We start from the raw sequence: 20,600 nt of genomic DNA on the forward strand, positions 1-20,600 counted from the left end.
CTGGCTTCTAAATGTCAATATCATCTCTCCGCATTTGGGACCATTGCAAATGTCCCCAATACCTCCGAATGTTTTGGTTTTTGGATGGGGCAACAAATTTACCCATGATTAAGAACCAATACTATATAGCATGTCTTATCCAAGCCATGGGTCACCTCAAATACACATGAAAGTTGGATAGTGAATAAAGCCACAGAAGAATCGATGCAATTGAACAATGGTGCTGGCAAACAATATGGAAAGTACCATGAGCTGCCAGAAGAACAAACAAAGCTCTCTTCTAAGAGATGGACAGCAATGATGACTGTGTCCCATTTGAGGGGATCAAATAACAAAACTGTAGTAAGCAGAAACATTTGATGGTGTAAGATATGGCAATTTAATAATAATAATATATAATAAGGTTTCCTGGGGGGTAGGGAGGGCTAAGGAGGGGATAAAGGGGATCTGATATCAACAAGTTCACGGAGAACATGTTTTGAAAATGATGGTGGCAGCAACTGTACAAATATGCTTGATCTAATTGAAATATAAATTTTTATAATATCTATAAGAGCTACCAATTTTTAAAAAATAGAATACAGCTAGAATGCTGCTCAGAAGTGTGTGAGGCAAGACTTCATCTCATGTACTTTGGACATGCTACCAGGAGAGATTAACCCATGCCAAAGGAAATTATGTTTAATAGAGGGTCAAAGAAAAGGAGGAAGACCCCCCAACATCATGGACTGACATAGTGTCTGTAACAACGGGCTCAAAAATAATAAATGATGGCGAGGATGACATAGGAATGGGCCGTGATTCACTTTGTTGTCCAGTAGAATAAAATAACGAGGGAGGTGCTCTCAGCCATCCAAACAGATGAGTTTGAAAATGTTTCCAAGAATGGAATCACAGATTTGACTAATGTATTAAGTATAATGGATAATACTTTGAAGGTTAAAAGGTTGTTTTGTAAAAAAATTTAAATGCATAGCTTAGAAAAAAAAAACCTGGGTTATTTTTGGATACCCGCTTGAATGTTGTCATCAAGTCGGTGCTGCACAGTAACCCTATGCACATCGGAACAAAGCACTCGTCTCCATCCCAGCGTCACGCCTGTCCTTCACTTTGAGCTCACTGTTGCAGTCACTGCCAATCCCTCTCTCTCATTGAGGGCCTTCCTTCTTTACATTGCTGCTCCACTTTACCAAGCATGATGGACTTCTCCAGGGACCGGTCTCTGCTGATAATAAGTTCCAAGTATGTGAGACAAGGTCTTACCATCTTTCCTCTAAAGAGCGTCTGGCCGTCCTTCACCAAGATAGACCAGTTTGCTCTTTTGGCAGTCCGTGGGACTTTCATTCTTCTTTGCCAACACCGTAGCTCAAATGCAGAGAATCTTCTTCTGCTTCCTTATCCAATATCCAACTTTCACACGCACAAAAAGTCACTGAAATACCATGGTTTCTGTCCGCTGTACCTCAGTCCTCAAAGTGACCTTCTTACTTTCCAATACTTGAAAGAAATTTTATGCAACAGATTTACATAATTCAATGTGTTGCTTCATTTCTTGAGTGCTGTTTCCATGAGTGTTGATGATGAATCCCAGCAAGACGAAATGCTTGCCAACTACAATCTTTCTGTTTTTCCTGATGTTACCTATTAGTCCAGTTTTGAGAATCTTGGTTTTCTTTACATTGAGTTGTAATCCATACTGAGGCTGAAATCCTTGATTTTTAACAACTAGAGCTTTAAGTCCTCCTGTCTTTCAGCCAGCAAGGTGTGTCATCTGCATATTGAAGGTTGTTAATAAGCCTGCCTCCCAATCCTGATGCTGAGTTCTTCACATAATCCCGTTTCTCTGATGATTTGCTGTGCAAACAAATTGAGTAAGTAGGACAAGAGGATTCAATTCTGACACACGCTTTTACTGAATTTTAAACCAAGTAGTAGTCCCTTGCTCTGTGCACACAATGTCCTCTGGATCCATGTACAGGTTTCACATGAGCATAATAGGTAGTTCCTGTTCTTCTCAAGGTAATCCATAGTTTGCAGTGATTCATACAGTGGAATCCCTTCACATAGTGAATGAAACACGCTGCACAACAGCTGGTCTTCTCTGTGTTAAGCCAAATCCATCTGATTTCAGCAATGATATCTTTTGTTCAATATCCTCTATTGAATCTGGCCTGAACCTCTGGCAGCTCCAAATCAATGAACTACTGCAACTGTTGTTTACTACTTCAGCAAAATATTGCTTGCATCTGATATCAAGGATAATTTTCTTATTCTGTTGAGTCACATTTATTTGGAATGATTATAAATATGGATTTCTTCCAGTCAGTTGACAAAGCAGCCATCTTCCAAATTTCTAGAGGAGTGCTACCAGTGGTTCATCACTTTGTTGAAACATTTCAATTGATATTCTATCGATTCCTGAAACCTTGTTTTTGGCTAATACTTTCAGGACAGCTTGGATCTATTCCTTCAGTGTCATTAGTTCTTAGTCACATGCTACATCTTGAAATGGACAAATGTTGATTAGTGTGGTTCAATGACTGTGTATTCCTTCTTTCAATGCTTTCTCCATCATTCAATATTTTGCAGATAGAATCTTTCAAGATTGAAACTGAAGGCTTGACTTTTTGAATAATGAGTTATTTCAGTTAAAGATATGCCAACTATGTTCTTTCTTTTTGGTGTTCTAACTCTAAGTCTTTGCACATTTAATCATAATAATTTATTTTGTCTTCTCAATCTGTCCTTTGAAATTTTCTGTTCATCTCTTTGTGTCCATCATTTCTTCCATGTATTGGGCTAATTTTTCTACTACCCTAAGTCCTTTGCTCAAAAACCATTTTCCCAATGGTGTCTTCTGTGATTTCCCATTTAAAAACCTCAACACCTTATTAGACATAACCAAACACTTATTAGCAATGGTTAGGGTGACATAGGTAATTCATGAAGGCGATGTTCTAAGGCCTACTTTGGTGAGTAGAGATTGAGGCCTGAAAAACTCATGTGGCCATCTAGGGTACAATTACTGGTCTCCTTTGCTCCCCCACTGGGAGGAGAGAAGACTGATAAAAATAGAAACTCTCATGGAAACAATTAGTCTAATAGTTGTATGGGGCATGCACACATCAGCCTTCACATCCATGAAACACAAAGCACTAGGTGGCGCCTGGCTACCACTTCCACCTGCTATGGAAAGGCTTACACAGAAGGCTCGGGTAGAGCAGAGGAGAATACAGTACAGATTCCAGAATCACAAAAGAGACCGGGCTCACAGGCTGGAGAGAGACTGGTGGCACCCTGAAGTCTATGATCCTTAGTCACTCCTCAGGTCTGTAACTGGACTCACCCTTGTAGTTCACGTTTCAGTCACACATCAGACAGGTCTCAAAGAGGGATAACAGCGCTAGTGTGGTAGGCACACCTGAGTATAATCAACCAATTAAGACCCAAAGGGCAGCATTTCCCCAAGGACAAATTTCAGAGCATTCGAAAAGAAGCATGGATGGGAACGGGTAACAGAAAGGAAGTACATATGTGATGGTACATGAGATGAAACAAAATGTGTTTAATTGTTGAAAAAAACTGATGATCTGCTCTGTAAACCGTCACCCAATTCACAACAAAATCAATTTACAAAAAGAAAAAAGTAAAACAAGTAAAAATATGAGCTTCATCTACAGTGCCACACACACACACTTTCTATTCATCCTTTCTGCCTTTGCTAACCCCAAGGTCAGCAGTTCAAAATCACCAGCCACTCCATGGGAAAAAGATGAGGTTTTCCATTCCTGTAAGGAGCTCCAGTCTAGGAAACCCACAGGGGCATTCTACCCTATCCTACAAGGTCGCTGTGAGTCTGCATCAATCTTATGGCATTGAGTTGTTTTTGTTTTGTCTTTTAATCTGTAGCTGATAGGCTATATATTTTACTTAATGATTTAACTTGCCTCAAATTAATAGGTTTTAAATATTAGTATAGAATGAAGTTTTGCATTTTTTATCCACAACTCTATGGCTATCAGAAAGTTAAGTGTCTACAACAGGTGAGTGACCCAACGAACACCTGCAGAGGAAATGAGAGGAGGAGGGAAGGTCGAAGAGAGGGCAGGAAGGGAAGATAGGTAAGGGAAGAGAGGATGGGTGAAATAGACTCTATAGTAAGACAGCCACAGCGAATACCCAAAACGAGTCTGCCTGGGTCATTCATAAAAACCGAGTTGATTCCAAAATATTCCTTTTTTGAAAATACAATTCACAATGTATAACAAAAGCTAAGACTTTGTCAAACTACTTCTGCTTTTACCGAACTTTATGTAGGATTTTATATAGAAAATGTACTTATAATGTCATTAACAGACATATGAAAATATCTATAGAATGCATAGAAACTGAGAGAAATTTTACAAAGCACATGGGCTGTGATATCTTCCCAAGATAACACTGACTGTGCCGGGGTAAAGTCAAATCATTCCATGCCATACACCCTAAAGTATGTTAGCGAGTCACCATCACAGTGAACAGCGTCCATTTCTACAGAGAAAGCGTACATGGTTCGGCTGGGAGTGAAGCAGAGCAGCAGAAATGCTCCCTGCTGCAAGCTGACAGTTACATGGGACCCCTGAAATTTTAAATTGAGTTCCTCTGCTAATTACCGGCCTGAAAGAGACAAAGAATGATCCACATTTTATTCTCTGCTGAACTTGCAACAAGCACTCGTGAATGGGACATTAGGGTCAAGCTGGGAAGCTCCAGTTTGTTTGACCGAATACAGAGCATGGTGTCACCTCCCGCGCAAATAAGGTCAGGTACACCTCCCTGCCTTGGGTTCCCACCAGGGAGATGTCAGTGTAACCGGCGCTAACTGAGGACTTGAGAGAGAGGATAAAACAAAAACGCAAACAAAACAGAAAACAAAAAATCACGTTGCCTATGGATTTGAAGTTATTTATGTTTTAAAATGAATTCAAATATGTACAATCTCATTCTTTTCCATCACATGCTACACCTAGTGGTAAGAGTGTCAACTATTCTGTCTATTTTCTAAACAGCTCATTGTATGACCAGTAAAGCTACACAGCAGGCAGGTACTTCAATGAAACAGGCCTATTCTCTGGGGACAAGAACCTGTGGTTGAAACGCTAGCACTGTGATCATGAAAGCACTTTGTTCTTGCCAATGAGCAATACTTTTGATGTGGATCCTGATCAAAAATCCCCTTGGGAAGGAAAAACGTGTAGCGGTGGGGAGGGGGGAACAAAGGAGTGTTGTGATGTGAGATTTCAAAACAGATTTTCTCAGAAGAAAAAATACCTTCAGCATTCAAAATGGGTATGCATTCTACCTTTCTGGAAAGTCATAGAATGACGTTGCCAAAGCAGCCTCATTGAAGTTAAAGTAATAAAAGTAATTAATTTATTCATTCAACCAACAGTGTTGAGTATACTACTTTCGTGCATGGAAGAAACATAAGAACACTCGAGAACACAATCCCATGACCAGTGCAATTCCTTTCTCTCTTCTCTTTATTTAACTTACTATAACTCGGCATCCAACATGTGGCTGAATGAAAAAAACCGAGGGGCAGCTTACACACTGTAGCCCGGCATGTGAGAGTTAGGAAACAAGCACTAATCAATGGGCACCTCCGCATAGTGTCACAGTGAAGACTTTGGGGAATCACAGAGAATGTGTTTGACATCCCAGCTCCTTCATTTAATGGCTGTCTGCAGGAATAGGAAACTTCATGGTCTCAATTTCCTTAATATAAAAAATAATCGTGTAGCAGTGCCTACTGTACACGGTAGTTAAGAACATGAAGTGTGACACTGCCAAGAACCTTTTACGCATGTTTTTAACAAAGTAGAATTATTTTGGCTATCTTTTAAAATGCTAAACCTACATCAGTTCTTAAATAATTATACACATACTTTGTGGCAAGAATCCAGAAGCACCAAACTTTATTTTACCTCTTGTGAAATCATAGCCTCTAAAAATATAACCCTTAGACTGTTCATGCGTCCTAAGCATCTTAACCAATAAACTCCACCTTCAAGGAGCCCTTCTGAAAAAATAAACAAGAAAATTCTTACCGAGTTTTGGCAAAGAATAGGGCACTTTAAAGTAGTCTTCATAAAACTCAATTAGTCTCTTTGTTATATGGAGGGCGTAGTGCCCGGATCCTCTTCTGATGGCGTCGGGTCTTGCATACAACCGCACCTAAAACATATGCAGACGCAGCACTTTAGCCTTTTGGTCTCAAGTTGTATCTATCGTGCAAATATGAACCTACACAAATTACTTCAAGGACTACAAAAATTAAACAATATCCTTTGTCCATTATATCAAGGCACTTTGTAATTGAAAGAATCAAACTAAAACAATTGAAGTAACCAAGGTGAGCAAGTTACAATTTCCTCCCTTTGCAAGACGACAAAGAGAACAATTCTATACCTTGCTTCAAAATAAATATTCAAAGTGATCACTTATGTGCGCCTGTTAGAGATTTGAAGGTATGGTGGATTAATATAATGGTCCCTAACGATGCTGAAAATAGTCAGGATACGGTGGCTCAGCAGGAGAGAAAATTCATGGTTTGTTAAAGACATATTATAACAAACTTTGAAAGTATTACTGAGCAGGGCAGAAATATAATTTATGCCCCCTTCTTTTCTTTGGAAAAAAACCTGTCTTGTTCCCAATCTGCAAACCAGGGATAGAAAATTCTTGCCTGGACATCAACAATCCTCATTCTGGTGGGCACTCTGCAAGTGCTCCTGGCTCAAACCCAGCTGAAAATCATTCATATTCCAGCACAATCTGGACCCTTAATATGGATTTTAAATCAAGCACTGTATATTATCTAGTCCTCAGCCAAGAAGGATCCTAAGGCAAGTAACATAAAACTGAACAAAACTAACAATTGTACAGAAAAGGCTAAAATGAGATTAGTTTCCATAAAGCTTTCATAAAGCTATCCAGCATCCTTCTTTCCAAAGGCTAAGTCTATTTTTCACAGATGTGGTCCCTAATCCTCATATCAATTGTGTGAATAAGAAATGTGTATTTTGTACAGCAGTGGAGAGCAGTGTCCTGGGAGTTGGATTTTAGTCCAACTCTGCCACTAAGAACGTGGGATGCTGGTGAGTAAATTACTTAACCTGCTTGGGTCTCAAATGTTCTCATTTATAAAATAAAGGTGTTTGCCACCAGATAGTTCTACAGTGTTTTTCAATTCTAAAACACCTATTCCCAATCCCATTTTACAGATAAAAGGATTTATTTTCTTACTGGTGATTTTCCCAAATCAGTATAAAATATTTTATTTAGTATATGTAAATGGATATTTATGTTCATAAAGACTACAAAGGAAAACTGTAGTCCATGTGTAATGGTTAGATCTTATACTAACTTGGTACTTTTGTGGAGGCAGGGGTGGAGTCAAACCTGTCAATCATGTAGTCGCCTAGTGACGCCTCCTTGGGGGCGTGGCTTTTTATAAGCGAACAGCAAGAACTTCTTTCTCAAGCCCGCCGCCTTCCCTGCTTGCCAAGATTGTGTCTGCCTCTAGCGTCAGCCCCATGTGGACTGCAGACCCTGCATGTTTCAACACCCTGCCATTTCCCACCAACCCTGGATCCACAGGACTCTGCGCCCACCTGTGATCCCCCTGCTTCCGCTAAAGGTACTTGTTCTGTTTCATCCGCCTGCCTCAGCTGGGATGCATTCTTGATGTGAAATTGTTTCTTGATATCAAGGGTTTTTTTTTTTCTGATTTCAAATCCATAAACAATCTATGTCATTGGTTTTGTTTCTTTAGACACCCTAGCCTACCCCATCGCAATATAACACATGATTGTACAGGTGACTCTTTACCATCTATATTAAAAGGAGAGAGAAGGGAAAACCAAAGCAGCTGCTCTTAAGTCAATTCTCAAGCAGCAGCTCGATATGTCCCAGAGCAGACCCGCTCCATAGAAGTGTATCACGGTAATTCGTCTGGAAGTCGTTCCTCGGGACTTCCTTCAACAGAATTTCTGGGTAGGGGTGAGCCAATCGCAAACTATCTGTACAGTCAAGATATAAGTACAATCTAAAAGCCTAGAAAATCGAGGAAAACACATTTTGACTTTAGCTTGAAAGACCTATAATTCAATACCAGATTTACTGACTAACACATTTCCAACAAAAATGGCTGACAGAAATATAACCTCTTCCATCAATCAATTCCACAAATCAGTCAAGATATCTGCAATGAATTCAATAACAATTAACTACTAAAATGATGAAGCTGCTTCTCATGCAGCAACTAAGTTAGATATAAAATTGGGTCCAGTCACCACAGATTTAGTCGGCAGCGGTAGAAAGCCGACACTCTCAGGAAAGCCCATCTGAAAGAGCAGCACATGCCACTCTTGACACTCGGGGAGATGCAGTCATTCCGAGTCCCTGCTGTGCCTGGCATCAACTATTCTGTATACATTCGGTATTTTAGGTGGAATTCCCAAGAGATAGGCCACAAGACAAGTAGGGTGTGTGGGTGATCAGGAAAGAGGCGTGCCCAGGAGATACCTCCGAGGGAATAGGCAAAGCAGCATCCAGAAACGTGAGAATCCAAGCGAGGCTGCAATTTCAGGTGAAATCTGGAGCACAGACTGACCCACAAGGGCCTCGATGATCTGGAAAGTGTGTCCTGCGTGATTGGCTGGCTCCCATGAGCCTGGACCAGGCCTCATTGGCTGCTCACTGCTAAGGGCGGGCATAAAACCTCAGGCACTTCCTGTTCTTGAGACAGCTGGGCAAGGAGCTCCCCTAGTCAATTGCTCGTGTTTTGGGACTCTCAGGTGTGAGCAGTTAGGAGTAAAATCACTAAAACGGAGCAATAGGGACATCAAATAGGGAAGGGGATCTAGCCTATACAACAGCAACTGTCATAGAAACTAATTCACTGTCAACAGATATTTAATTAGCACGTGCTCGGTGCCATAATAATCCGAGAAGTGGTGGACTGCTCACAAAAAGGTCAGTGGTTCAAAGCCACCAGCTAACTGAGAGGTCACCACTTCAAACTCACACTTCAGGAGCAGCATGAGGCCATCTGCTTCCATTGAGGTTTACAGCCTCGGAAATTCTAAGGGACACTGCCTGCCTCTCTGTCCCGCAGGGTCACTATGAATCAGAATTACTCAATGGCAGTTGGTTTAGTTTTTTGATTATTTTTAATAGGGATGAAAAAGACTACAGGAGGAGCAGGTGTGCATGTGTGTGTGAGAGATTGAGAGAGAGAAATGACTCAATGGCAGTGGGTGTTTTGTTCTTTGGGGGGAATTTTGTACCATGGTCAAGGCTAAGTATTTTTTATTTAATGATGAAGAAAACATGGTCTCTAGTTAAATGAGGTACAAAGCATTAAGGTACAAAGATCAGAGATAATATAATCATCATTATTAAAAAGCTTAACATATATTCAGTAATTTAGTATTTGTATTTTTTAGTTACATTATTTTCATATCAACTTGAAGATATGAAAATGTAGGGGTGGAGTCCAGTCTGTCAATCAGGTCACAGCCTGATGATGCCTCCTGTTGGGCATGGTCTTCTCATATGAAGGATCCTGGGCTCTCTCTCTCTCTCTCTCTCTCTCTCTCTCTCTCTCTCTCGCTCTCGCTCTCGCTCTCGCTCTCGCTCTCGCTCTCTCTCGCTCTCTCTTTTTCTCTTTCCCTCTGCCTTTACCCTCCTGCTGGCAAGCCACTCAGAGACCTTCCAGAGCCCTGTGATGCTTCTACCACCATTTGATCCACAAGACTTGTCACCTACCAGCCTGTGATCTTCCTGCATTTTGCATCATTGCTTGAAGCTGTGTGAGTCTGAAGAGGAATTTATGGACTAAGATCAGACTTACAGACTAGTATTGGACATAAGGACTTTATCAGGACTATACTGGGATATTTTATTTATGCAGAATTACTTCTTGATATAAAGCTCTCTCTTACACATATATGAGTGTCCTTGGAATCCACTCTGTCCAGCAAACACATTGTACAAGTAACATTTTCCTGTGATATAAATGACAAATGTATCATGAGAAAAATATATAGCTTTCAGAAGGTTTGAAATGAAGTAACTAATAAATTCAAGTTAAAACTATAACTAGGACCACTACAAAATGACAGAGTAAGGGTCACTGATTTTAATCTTAAGCACCATCACCGATTTTGGTAAAAATGCAGCTATTTCTATCAATCAACTCCACCAGTCTGTCAAGCTATCTGCAGGACCAGACAAGAAAAGCATGATTGAGTCGATCTGGTTGTTAAGAATTGATGGAAATGATCCAATTCCAGGTGAGGAAATAAGACATAGAAGCAGTGTCTTCATTTATTCATTCCAACATGTATTGCATGCCTGCTGTGTACCAGGCACTTTACGGGAGCCTACAAATAAAACAAGACCACAGAGTGCGTAGCCCTCGAGGTCTGAAGTTTGAACTCACCAGCCGCTCCAATGGAAAAAAGATGTTTTTGGTTCCTGTAAAGATTTACAGCCTTGGAAACCAAAAGTGGCAATTCTGCTCTGTCCTATAAGGTCAGTGTGAGTCAGAATTGACTAGATTCATACCATGCACTTCATAGCAGTGCCTAGATGTTGATAAGTAATGGCATGGATTAAGTTGTGTATCCTCAAAAGATGGGTGAGCTTGGCTGGATCATGATTTCCTGTATTGTGATTTTATTACTCCCCCACTTCGTGATCTTCTATGTATAGCTGAAGCTGGACTAGGTCATGGTGATGAGGATTATGTTATGTTTGTTATGTCACCGAGGCAGGATTCAGTGGGAGGCAACAGCCCTAGTCAAGATAAGGCCCCTCGTCCAGTGTCAGGAGAATCCTCCGGGGAGATAAGAAGAGAGAGAGAGGACCCTCCCCACCACAGTGAAAGAAAAGCCAGCAGAGTGTGTCTTTTTCACCGGGATCCCTGCCCTGAGAGCCTAGATTCAGGGAAAGAGGGATGTCCATACAGATGGAAATCTCCAAGGAATGCCAAGCCCACAGATGCTGAGGGCAGACAAGGACTTTGTCTTAGAGTCAACAGAGGAAGAAAGCCTTCCCCTAGATCTGGCATTTTGAGTTCTGACTTCTAGCCCTGAAACCATGAGAAAATAAACGAACTTGTCAAAGCCATCCCGGTGCTTAAGCTGTGTTGTAGCACCACTACTCTTCACGGCATCTTAAATGACACACAGATTAACAGCAAAAGGACAATATGAACATCAAAAGGGCATCTTTTGCTTTTCCTCTCATTCCAACAGATCAACTGATTAATCTCTTGTCCAAGGCCAAGTCCTTATTCCATCCCCTTTTACTTGAACAAAGACGTCACTGCCAAAATGCCTTCCCCGTTTCCTGCATCACCAACTGATGCCTGCCTCCTGGATCATTCTCCTCGGTAGGCACATACTCTGTTTTGTCTCCTTTGTTAAAATTAAAAACCGAAAAACCCTTAACCTCTGTTCCTCCAATTATTGTCCCATATTTCCATTCCCTTTTATATCAATGATACTCAAAAGAGTTTCCTATATTATAATAAACAACATAAAATGTAATATGAACCAGCATGAAAGTGGGCATATAATATAGAGACAATTATAAATGGGGTGTTTTGAAACGTATATCCCCTGCTTTTAAGTTGCTCATGAACTACAACCAGGCTTTTTTTTTTTTAAATTTTAACAATTTATTGGGGCTCATACAATTCTTTTCACAGTTCATTAACCAGGCTTTTATACCCAGAAAACCAACACTAAATCCAATGTCACTGAGTTGATTCCAACTCCATGTTGGGTTTCCAAGGCTGTAAATCTTCAAGGGTGCAGAAAGCCTCAACTTGCCTCCATGAAGCAGTTGATGCGTTTGAAGCCCTGACACTGTGGTTGGTAGTCAGCCCAAAGCACCACCTGGGCCCCCAACAGTCTACCAGAACTAGACGCACCAAAAGTACCCTACTAATGACTTCACAATGCATGCTTGCCCTGTCAGCAGTGCTTGGGACAGGCGATCATGTGTTCTCTTTGAAACACTTTTGTTACTTGACTTCTATTCCCACTTAAGCACTCCCAAGTTTGGCTGGCTCCTCCTCTTTCTTCCCTCAATGGTAGAGAGATCCGGATTGCAAGCCATAGGCTTCTTCCACAGGCTGTCTACACTTAAGATCTTGCTAATCATATATCATATCTAGTTTTCAGATATTAAAACTGAAGACTTTCCCTACAATTTCAGATTTGTAAATGCAGCTGGCAACTGATACCTCCACTCAAATATCTATCAGTCATATTAAAACCAAACCTTGATACCTTGATATCTGTCTCTCTCTCTCTCTCTCTCTCTCTCTCTCTCTCTCTCTCTCTCTCTCACACACACACACACACACACACACACACACACACACACACACACATCCTGCTTCTCCTATAGTCTGTTTCATCCTGTTTAAAACTAATCCAAAAAACAAAGCAGCCACTGTTGAATCAATTCTGACTCATCGTGACACTGTAGGACAGAGTCAAACTACTTCCAGGATCTCCAAGACTGTGAACTGTACATGCTGACAGAAAAAAAACGCATCTCCTCTGTCCCTGGGAGTAGCAGGTCAGCTCCCACTGCAGACCTACCTAAAAGGCTTATTAGTGTTGTGCTTAACCATAGTTAAGTGCATGCAGCAGGACAATGGTACACTTACCCACTCTATGACATTTCAAAGTTTGCATAGACTGGCAATAGAAAATAATAAAAGAAATCTGCATGCAACTTTCAGATATGTCTCTTATGAAAGGCATTTAAAACAATCAGGCAGATAGCCGTGAATCTAAACCAGCCAAAGACCATAAGCTGGAGCTCTTCTGACCCCAGCACTTTAGTAACAATGAAGATAAATCACAGCGTCAGTAAAGGGAGATAGAATGCATGTCAGTCTTGGCTCCATGGAAAAGACATATGAGACACACTCGGGGAAACTAAATTTACACAGTCTCCAGAATGAGCATCAAGGAGGGAAGCTGATCACACTCTATAAATACCACCAAGGTAACACCATAAATAATTAAGGAGAGGAAATATTCGTCATCTCTGAAGGAGCTCTAAAAATGAAGTTTTAGATTTACTTCTCTATTCCCACTTCTTGGCATCAAAACAGCTTTGTGTTGAGAGTTGGTTGCTCCTGCCCAGGACATATTGGCGCAGAAGAGTTGACATGTGGCTATAGTTACTCGGCCCTGCATAAGAAGAAGGACTCTCCTTTGTCCCACAGACCATACAGCTCAGACCCCCCAGCAGTGGAGGGATTAGACCTCTGCCAATCAACACTTCTGAAGCATGCCTCTAACCACCCCAGGGAGCCAGTGTCCAACCCTCCTAAACACAAGAAAAAGAAATTGGATTTGTGGCTTCTCAAAAAGTTAAAAATGAGGGGTCATAGGGAAGAGATGAGTCAGTCAGGGTGCAGTGTGGCACCAATGAAACACACAACTTTTCTCTAGTTCTTTGGTGTTTCCTTCACCCCACTATCATGACCTCAATTCTACCTTACAAATTGGATTAGACCAGAGCATGCCAACTGCTATAGATAAAAGCCCCAAACACAGGGAATCCAGGATAGATAAACCCTCAGGGCCAACAATGAGAGTGGCGATACCAGGAGGATTAGGGGATAGTGGGGGAAGAAAGGGGGAATCAATCACAATGATCAACAAGAACCCCCTCCAAGGGGGACAAATAATGGAAAAGTGGGTGAGGAATGACGGGGGACAAGGTAAGATATGGAAATAATAATCTATAACTTATCAAGGGTTTGTGAGGGTGGGTGCGGAGGGGAGGTAGGGGAAGAAATGGGGAGCTGATATCAGGGGTTCAATTGGGAATAGAATGCCTTGAGAATGATGGTGGCGGCATATGTGCAAATGTGCTTGGCACACTGGATGAATGTACGGATCGTGATAAGGGATGTAAGAGTCCCCAATAAAAGTATTTTAAAAAATGCAATGACCACATAAGACAGCAATTCCACTCCTAGGCATATGTTCAAAAAATTAAAAGCAGGACACTGATACTTATATACCAATGTTCATTGTAGCATTAGTCATAATAGTAAAAACTCGAAACAACCAAAATGCCTGTCAACAAATGAATGGATAAGCAAAATGTCTGTGCATACCTATGAAATCTGCTGTCATCTACGCTGGCTCATGGGGACCCCGTGGATGTCAGAGGGGAAGTTTGTTCCATAGAGTTTTCCATGGCTGAAATTTTACAGAAATAGACTGGCAGGGTTTTCTTCTGCAGAGTTTCTTGATAATTTCAGACAGCCAGCCTTGTAATTATTAACTGACAACTATGTGTCTCACCCAAAGAAGGTACACACATATGATGGAATATTACTTACTCCATACACATAAATGAAGTTAACATACACATACTACAATAGATGAACTTAGAAAGCATTCTGCAAAGTGAAATAACCCAGAGAGAAAATGACAGGTGTTGCACAATCCCACCTAAATAAGCAATAAAGTAGGCAAATGTACAGCGTAGAATGTATATCAGTGGTCCTCAGGCTCAGAGGGGGGGGAAGGAAAGTAAGGACTTAATGTGCACTGAGCTCCAGGTGACCAACGTTTTAGAATAGCACTGCCCACAACTATCCAAAGGAAGAAACACAGTAACAGTGGGTCTACTGCATGTATGTATGTATGTATGTATATATATGTATATATGTATATATATTCTATTTGCTCAAATGAGTGCTCACCATGTAATAACATGGCATTTAGCACCTGTAAAGTATAGGTAAAACATCTAGAGATTTCATTAAAGTGCAATTCTAAGTAGGTCTGAGGGGATTAGATGTGAAAGTTGAGAACAAAGAAAAATCAGTTTAAAAATATGACTTTGGTCATAGAAAAAATGCTGAATATTGTTTGATAAAACATTTCAAGACCAATTACCTATTCATTGAAATGCCTTTTTTAAACAGAATAAACTACACACGTGGAAATGGTTGGTTAGAATACACAAGAATCAATCAACTTTATCTGTGTAAAGACAAGATGGAAAAAGTTCAATTTCATTAGACAAAACAACGTCAAGGAACAGCCATGAAAAGAGATCATCAATGGCTCATATGCAAGTTCAAGTTGAAGCTGAAAAAAGAAATCCATGAAAGCCAAAATAGAGCGTGGATTTAAAAGGCCATCTCAAAAATAGATAGGACACATTAGACCAGATGAGTTGTGGGATCATATCAAGGATACCATACATTAAAAAGGCAAAGTCAGAAAAATTTTTAAAAATTAAAAACAGAGGGGACCCGGAAATGTGCTTTGGGGCACAGAATGGTAGCTAAAGCCAATAGAGAGATGCTGAATCAAAAGAGTTACACAGAAGGTTTCAAAACCTAGAGGTTGTTATCATGAAAAATTCAAACACCTGGAAATAAACAACTAAGAAGGAAAAACATACCCAAATTTTTCAAGTTGAAAGAACTGAAAAGGAAAGGGTTCAGTCATAATATTGAAAGATTCGGCAAAACAAGAGGGAAACCCTACAAAAGATGGCTTTCCAGAATGGCTGTTACAATGGGCTCATCCATGACAATTATGGAGATGGTGCAAGACCAGATAGTGTTCTGCTACATATAGTGTTGTAATAAATCAAAGATGACCTGGCAATATCACACCAACATCATAGACCAGATACTGAACAACAAAAATATAATCAAGAACTGACAGCACTAAGAAACTAATGACACACCCATTCAGAAGTTTCAATAAATGGCTCCAACCCTGGACACACTCACACATCTGTTTAGAAGATGGCTATCTGTTTGGAAGATAGTAACCAGACTACAGCCTGAAAAGATGCCTATTTGTTCCCATTCCAAAGAAAGGTGAGCCAATTGAATACCAGGCTTTTCAAAAGTTTGTGAAAAAGAAAAGAGATTAGGAAAATGAATTTCCACTAACTTTTTAAAGGCCCCTTGTACCTACATTATCAAACAATATCTTTAATATTGAATTGTCTTAGCGTTCTCTATTTTACTTCTCTAGATTCCAATATCCATTGAAGTGGCTACACAGCAACTCAGAGACCAAATCCACGATTAAATGATTTATTAAAGAAGTTAACAAATTGTAATGCCCATAAGAGGTGCTCAGGGTAGTTGCTAACCAGGACATGTGTGTGACAAAGTCACAGGTCTGTTAATACGGCCAAATTGGCGTACCCTTTTGCTGTAACCCTCAATCCAAAGGCAGTCAGCTCAAGCTCTATGGATCAGCAACCCAGCTCTTTTAAGAACCCAGAGGTGCCCCACTGGAGAAGTCTGCCTCCTGAACAACAGCCCTAATCTCAGCTCGGAAACCCAGCCCTCCCCTCTCATGCTCTAGCTCCTGGTGTGACAGCTGCCCCTCTGCTGCGATAACTGTCATCTGGATCCAGAAGGACCCTATGCAGTCATCTCTGGTCCACTCTTGTGTCCTGCTGATAAGGACATCCCTACTCTTCCTTCTCAGGTGATACACAGCAGGATGGCACTCCCAGGAATCCTGTTTTCAATGACTCACAAGTGAATCTGATCAGTATTATCCCCACCTTCTTACCAGACCCATGCATGGAAAGGTTGTTTATGGGAGTTAGAGACTTTGGCCAGAAGAACCACATTAAATCATTCAGTGCCCCTTCGAGTATCACATGCAGTTAAAGCTTTACTGAAGATAATTCAACCATGGCTGCAGCAGTGAGTGGACAGAAAGCTGCCAAAGCTCAAGCTGCGTCCCAAAGACGATGCTGAATTAGAGACGCCATTGGGGGAGTCGGGGGATCCTGGCAAGAAGCAGAGAAGACCAGAAGCTTATTTACCTGTATTTTATTGACTACACAGAAGCATTTGACTGTGAGCATCCTAACAAATTATGGAGAACACTGCAAACAATGACCACTGCAGAACACTTCACGGAAGGCATGCAGAAGCTGTCAGAGACCACAAGGCAACTGTTAGAACAGAACAACGGAATGCTGTGAGGTTTAGAGCAGAAGGGAAATGTGTCTGGGTTGTGTCTATTCCATCTGTGTCCTGAGCAAGTAATCTGAGATTCTGGATGTTTTAAAGAATATGGCGTCAGGACTGGAAGTAGATTGACAACCTGCAATATATAAATGAGATAAGCTTGCTTGCTGAAAGTGAAGAGGACTTGGAACACTTCCTAATGAAGATCAGAGTGTAGCCTTCAGCAGACTGCAAATCCATGTGAAGAAAACAATGGACCCAAGTCAACATCATGATAAACTGAGAAAAGATTCATGTTCTCAAGGCTTTCATTTTATTTGTACCGATAATCAATGTCCATCGGAGCATCAATCAAAAAATCAAATGATCTATTACATTGGGGCAATCTTTTGCAAAAAGAGTTCTTTAAAGTGCTAAAGAGCTAACTTTGAGGACTAAGGTGTGCCTGACTCAAGCCATATTCTTTTCTATTAGCTCGTGTATGTAAAAACCGAGCAATAAATAAGAATTGATGCCTATAAATCATGGTGTTGGTGAAGGATACTGAAAGAACCATGGACTTCCAGAACAAAAACAAGTTTGCCTCAGAAGAAGTACAGGCAGAATGCTCTTTAGATGCAAGGATGAAAAGGCTTTGTCTCGCGTACTCTGGACATGTGATCCAGAAGGTCCGGTCCCTGGTCAACACAGAGCGATTCTCACAGAAGTCTACACAGTGGGTTCCAAGATAACAGTGTTTCAGGGTAACCCAGAACTGGACTGCGTTTCACCTGTTGTACATAGGTTGCTCTGTGCTCCATTAAATTGGCAACCCACAATACCAACAACAGATCCGGGAAAGACTTTGAGAGTCTGTTTTTCTTAGTGCTCCTAAATGATCCTGAGGCTGCCGTGTTATGGGCCACTCTTTAATAGTAAGCATCGGAGGAGTTGAGAGTTTTGTGGGAGAGACAGGCACAGAGAGATAAAACTAATCTAACGACACGGCAACAAATAATAGAATTCGCCCTAGTAATGAAAAGAGTGAGGGGTTTGGTTGCTAACTGAAAGGGCGGTAGTTTGAACCCACCCCATTGCTCCACAAAAGAACTACTAGGCCATTTGCTCTATAAAGACGACAGACAACGCTGTATGGACAGCTTTACGGGGTCCCGTGAGGTCCTTGTGGGTCACAATTGACTCAGTAGCACATAACAAGCACAGCAACAACATATTATAGGTCACTAACTAAGCCTGAGGAAGTGCAGTTTCCCAGAGAAGAAAACTCTTCAATCAGTTCTGAAAAATGATGTTATTAAAGATCTTGAAAGGACGCTCAAGAAATTCTCGTGACATTTCCATTCACAGATAGTTAATATGACTAAGTTGAGGAATAAGAGGGATTCAATTAGATCCTGATTGACGTTGGTTGGCCTGGGATTTTACAGTGACTGAACAGAAGACAGTATGGAGCAGAACAGCACGGGCTTTCAAATCAGGTAACATCTCTGAACGAATGTTTCCCATGGGGAAATGGGCACAATAAAACCTGTCTCTGGGGTTGTAGAAGGTATAACAAATGTGAGCTCTTAACATGTGTCACGCTCTCTCCCCTTTTATTGGCATCTAAAATCAATGGCAACTCCAACCTCACCATAAATGCTCTCCCCACCCTCCATCCTTTATAGTTACTTTCATTTCTGATTGCTCTAAATGTGCTTATGTCTCTAAAAAAACACTGAATTTGCAAATTTTCTGTCTTCTAGGGAAAAATGAGTTAAATGTATTATTCCACTTGCTCACTGTTATTATTCTTTAAATAATAGTTCATAAGCCTATTCCTCAAAATAAGTAAAGATGTGGTCATCGTATATCTGCCTTAAGTTTTTCAAGGGAGCTTGGATTTCAAATATTCTGCCCACTCATTAAATAATGATCACCAATTTTTGGTTTAAAAAATGGCTACCACTGACATAAAACAGAGCATAATAAATTGCCACCATGGGTCCGCGGAAGGGTTTTACTAAAAAAAAATTTTTTTAATAATCTCATTCTAATGTTTGTCTTCAATTCCTAACATATAAGGTATGATGGGGCAAACCTCCATGATTACCATATTATCCCTGTACTCAGATTGTGTATAATCTGGGGGTTGGGGGGTGAGTCTGCAAAACCGGTTGCCACAATGTTGGAATTGGTCTGCATAATACCAAACCCAAAACCAAACTCACTGCTATTGAGTCTATTCCAGCTCACAGTGACCCTACAAGGACAGGGTAGAACTGTCACTGTGCATTTCACAGACCCTAACTCTTTATGGGAGAAGGAAGCCCCTTCTTTCGCTTACAGAGTGGCTGTTGGTTTCAAACTGCTGACCTGGTAGTTAGCAACAAATGGATTACCCTTATGCCACCAGGGCACCTTCTTGTGTGCTGAAGGCAGTTATTTCTTCCAGTGACCCACAGACAACACTTGACTCTCTTATTTTGGTTTCCATCTTCTGCTTGCCAGCCAAACAAAGAAAGTCTAGGCATTCTGCTCCCCATTTCTCTCCCATTCTACATGGAACAAAGTATTGTGATCCTAGTTAGAAGTTTGTTTCATGTTGCCTCTTGCAGTGCATAAATCCAGGCAATTATGTGATGGCCTTGCTGTTCCCTTGGTGCATTCTCTTCATACTTGCAGCGTTGGCCTGGTAGTGGCGAATTCCCAGAGCATTTGGTTGCGGAAAATATCTTGATTTTCCACACTTGTTTTTAAGTGACATCTTTCTGGGTAGAGGATTCTTAGTTAGAGATCATTTTTGTTTAATAATTTATACATTTTGTTCCATTGTCTAAAATTGCTGGGGGGTATGTACACTGATTCTATGAATGCTTCTCAGTAAGTTACACTGATCTTTGTCTCTTGCTGCTTTCCGAATTCTTTTGCTTTGGTTTTGAAGAGTTTTATTAGAAGACGGCTGGGAGTTAATCTTTGTCTCTTTTGGTTGACATCCATGGATTGTGTTTGGTTGCAGTTGGTTTGGGCGGGGTGACTGGTTGTGGTTGGGTAGTTGGGCAGTTGTGGCTGTTGGTTGTTGTTGTTGGCTGTGGTGTAAATTCCACTCAGAGTGACCTGTGTACAACAGAAGGACACACTGCCTGGTCTTCCACTGTCCTCACAATTGTTCTTTTCAAGGTCATTGTTGCAGTCACTGTGTCAGTTAATCTCTGTGAGGGCCTTCTGCTTTTTCACTGTGCCGACACGAGTCCGTAAGTCCCTCATTGGACTCATGCAGTCACATGCCATGATGCAGAATGCAAGAAGATCACAGGCCGGTGGGTGCAAAGTCTCGTGGTTCCAATGGCCGTGGATCCGAGAGTTCTCATAGTGACTCACCAGCAGGAAGGTGAAAGGAAAGAGAAAGAGGCGCCGGTCTCCAGGCAGCCATTTATTTCATCGCACCTCCTAAGGAGGTCATCAAGTTGCAACCTGGCTGGCAGGCTATCCTCCACCCACATCTTCTTACAGGAGCCAGGTACAAACAAAAAAAAAACCCCCTAACTATCACATTGTGCTTTTTCAG

General features: G+C 41.1%; 1 protein-coding gene across 3 annotated transcripts in view; it reads right to left on the minus strand.

Annotated features, from left to right (window-relative positions):
- Nucleotides 1–6,215, minus strand: part of LOC142435948 (thyrotropin-releasing hormone-degrading ectoenzyme-like) — a 320,548-nt gene extending 314,333 nt beyond the window's left edge. For all 3 annotated transcript variants that reach the window (XM_075539972.1, XM_075539971.1, XM_075539975.1), the window contains exon 1: nt 6,090–6,215. The gene's annotated coding sequence lies outside the window, so the exon portion shown is untranslated. The remainder of the gene's footprint in view (nt 1–6,089) is intronic.
- Nucleotides 6,216–20,600: the final 14,385 nt, after the last annotated feature.

The sequence above is a fragment of the Tenrec ecaudatus genome (assembly GCF_050624435.1).
Source record: "Tenrec ecaudatus isolate mTenEca1 chromosome 16 unlocalized genomic scaffold, mTenEca1.hap1 SUPER_16_unloc_8, whole genome shotgun sequence".
In the NCBI taxonomy this organism is placed as follows: Eukaryota; Metazoa; Chordata; class Mammalia; order Afrosoricida; family Tenrecidae; genus Tenrec; species Tenrec ecaudatus.